Below are 3,103 nucleotides of genomic sequence, written 5' to 3' on the forward strand. Positions count from 1 at the left end.
CACCTTAGCATGATTTTGAATTTTATTAGACATACCTGACAGATGCATACACTGCTTTGAAACACATGCCAGACTTCTAATTTTGGTGTGCTTTACAGCACATAAAAATCAGCTTTTCAAGCATTCTTAGATCATATGCTTAGTCATTTCAATGAAGTATATGACCAAACATTAAGCTTGGTGTCTGCATATGTACCAAATTTCAGAAGAATCAACTTTTGTTCATAAAATCAAAGTCAAGCATAGATGAATCACACATTGTTTCATTTCAGGAATTTATATTAGAAAATGAATTAGAACTTATGATGAAGGCATCAATTGTGATAAATTGCTTGCATTTGACATTAATCCCTTAGCAAGGGAAAGTTTCGTGTTCACCAAACCTTGGTTCACTAAGTAAGGGACACAATTGATCTTTTATGACTAAGAAACATAATAAATAATCTAAGCATTCACCACTTCATCACCGTGCTGCAGTTGTGTCCTAAAGTTTACCATTTTGATTTAATTAGGAAAAAGAAGGTTGAGGTGAAGACAAGATGAAGACACGGCTATGACAAGCCAACAGAGAAGGATCACATGTGCCTAGAGAGGTGTGCCTACCTTGGAAAGCAAAAATCTGCATGCTAGTCTCCTTGGAGGATGAACCTCATGCAACCAATAGGAAGAGAATCCTTGTCAACCCTCAAGAGAACATGCAAGCCGTTCATCTCATGAAGTCACTATGCTGTTCAACTCAATCTCCACCCTTCATAAGTCATGACCAAATTCCTCTTCAAGTATGGTCTTCATCCAAAGCTTTAATGTCTTGTTTATAAATAAGTTGAGACATCTCTTGCATCACATGTTCCTACAAGCCTTCCTTACAATCATAAGTCCTTGTTCCACATTGTGCAATCCTAAATACGTCCCACTCCCCTCTCAACAGCAACATTTCTTTCTTCATTCTCTTTACACTATAAAACCATACCTCAACCAACCACAAATCCACCCTGGCCTTCTCCCTCTAATTGAATTCATGGCTTCATCAAGTTCACAGAGAAGACAAGGGAAGGAACCAATGGTAACCGAACCTCCATCCTATGATACAAGGAAGTTTAGATCTCAGTTTCATGAAAGAAAATATCATAGATTCATGAAAACAAAGCACATCATTCATGAGAGGGGTTTTGAGCTAAGGGACGGGGAATACCCCATCATGAGGCAGATCACTAGGGAAAGAAGGTGGGATCTTCTATGTGATCCTCTCACCAAGATTAGTGCAGTCATGATCAGCGAATTTTATGCAAATGCTGTGAAAGAGAGTGAAGACAGCATCCCTTACAAAAGTTATGTTAGAAGAGTTGAAGTGGATTTCAGTCCAGCATCCATTACAAGGGCCTTGAAGTTGAGAACCATAACTTATGAAGAGCTCAGCTATGAGGCCAGACTGCAGGGAGAGAATGACCCTGATGAGATCTTACAGGGGATATGCTTGGAAGACACAGACTGGGAAAGAGATTCAAAAGGGATCCCAAGCCAATTGAAAAGAATAAATCTCATTCCTGAGGCCAAGGGGTGGTATGAGATAGTAAGGAGATCTATACTCCCTACTGGAAACACCTCAGGAGTCACAATCAAGTGAGCACTCTTGACATACTGTATCTTACATGGGGGAGAAATCAACCTTGCACAACTCATAGCTGACAGCATTCAAGAGATAGCTGAGAGCACAAACAAATCAACTAGGCTCGGCCATCCAAGCACCATTCTAAGGCTATGCAACAAAGCTGGAGTGATTTTTGAAGATGAGGACATAGAGAAAGTAAAAAAGGGGATGGGAATCACAAAGAGAAACATGGAAGGAATTACTGAGGATGATGATTAAGAAGAAAGACCCCAAAGGAGAAGAAGATCAGAGGAAGGGGAAGAGCAAGCTCACAGTGCCATAGATATGAGTCAACTACAAAGAGCTCTTGAGGAAATATCACAACAAAATATGAGAGCACAAGAGCAATATTCAAGGCACCAAGAGCAATATCTAGAGCACCGGGAGCAATATTTGAAAGATAGGGAGCAAAATGAAGCTTGGCAGCACAGAATGGAGGAAAGACTAGAGAGCTGGCAGCAACAAATGATGGTCCAACAACAAGGATTTCAAGCCAAGATTCTTGAGGGGCAAAGAGAACAAACAACAAAACTTCAAGAGTCATATGACAAAATGTTCCTGACCCAAGCCAAATATGGGGAATATACTCACAACTTGTATCAGTGGAAAAATATTCATCATACTATTGGAGAGGTTAGACATGTGCAACAATTAGAGTATGGTGAAAATATGCAAGCAAGGTTGGAGTATTTGACCCACAATATGCCAGCACTAAATCCACAAATCAAACCATTTGAGTAGTGCCAAGAATTTAGAAACCGACAGGAAGCAAGGTCTCATCACTACACAGAGGTAATACATGAAAGATTGGAGGCAGTTGGGCTCTCAGGTCTTATAGATCCTGTCTGGGATAGAAGATGCCCTAGTGAAGAAACTCGGGACTACTCCAAGCTCTGGAAGAGAAAAAAAAGAAGAGAGAATCAAGTAATAACCAGGGACATGACAACTAGAAGGTGGTGAAGTTCTTTCATAGTCTCAAACTAAATAAGGAAGATGTATATCTGAAACATGATATACCTCCAATTGTTCTTTGTTCTGCATAATTTTTAGCTTAAAAGTTATCTACATAATAATTGTCATCCTTCATTAGCTTGAGTATTTTGTTTTGTTCCCCTTGCTATTTGAATAAAAGAGAGATGTTTGATTTAGAAAGATAATTGTTCAATGTTGCAAAAGTTAGAATGAAAGTTAGTGGAGGTATGTGTTTGATTCAATTGTTAGCTCACAAAATAATTGCTGCATAATGACATGTTACCTGAAGCTTAAGCTAGTTGCTGCTATGATCCTTCAATTAATGAAAATCCCTTGAAAATAAATCAAAACAGAAAGAAAAAGAAATAAAAAAGCCAAAAAGTGGCAAAGAAACAAACAATAAGGCTAGACACCAATAGCTTGGACCCTAGGACACATGCCTGTGGTGTTTTTGTACTAGGATATGCTTGGACAAGTAAGTTC

The 3,103-nt window shown here is 38.9% G+C and overlaps 1 pseudogene; it reads left to right on the top strand.

Annotated features, from left to right (window-relative positions):
- Positions 1-1,018: 1,018 nt before the first annotated feature.
- Positions 1,019-2,608, top strand: LOC148567644 (uncharacterized; annotated as a pseudogene).
- The last annotated feature ends 495 nt before the right edge of the window (positions 2,609-3,103 follow it).

This window comes from Arachis ipaensis, chromosome B4, assembly GCF_059453495.1.
Source record: "Arachis ipaensis isolate K30076 ecotype BB chromosome B4, ASM5945349v1, whole genome shotgun sequence".
Taxonomy (NCBI): Eukaryota; Viridiplantae; Streptophyta; class Magnoliopsida; order Fabales; family Fabaceae; genus Arachis; species Arachis ipaensis.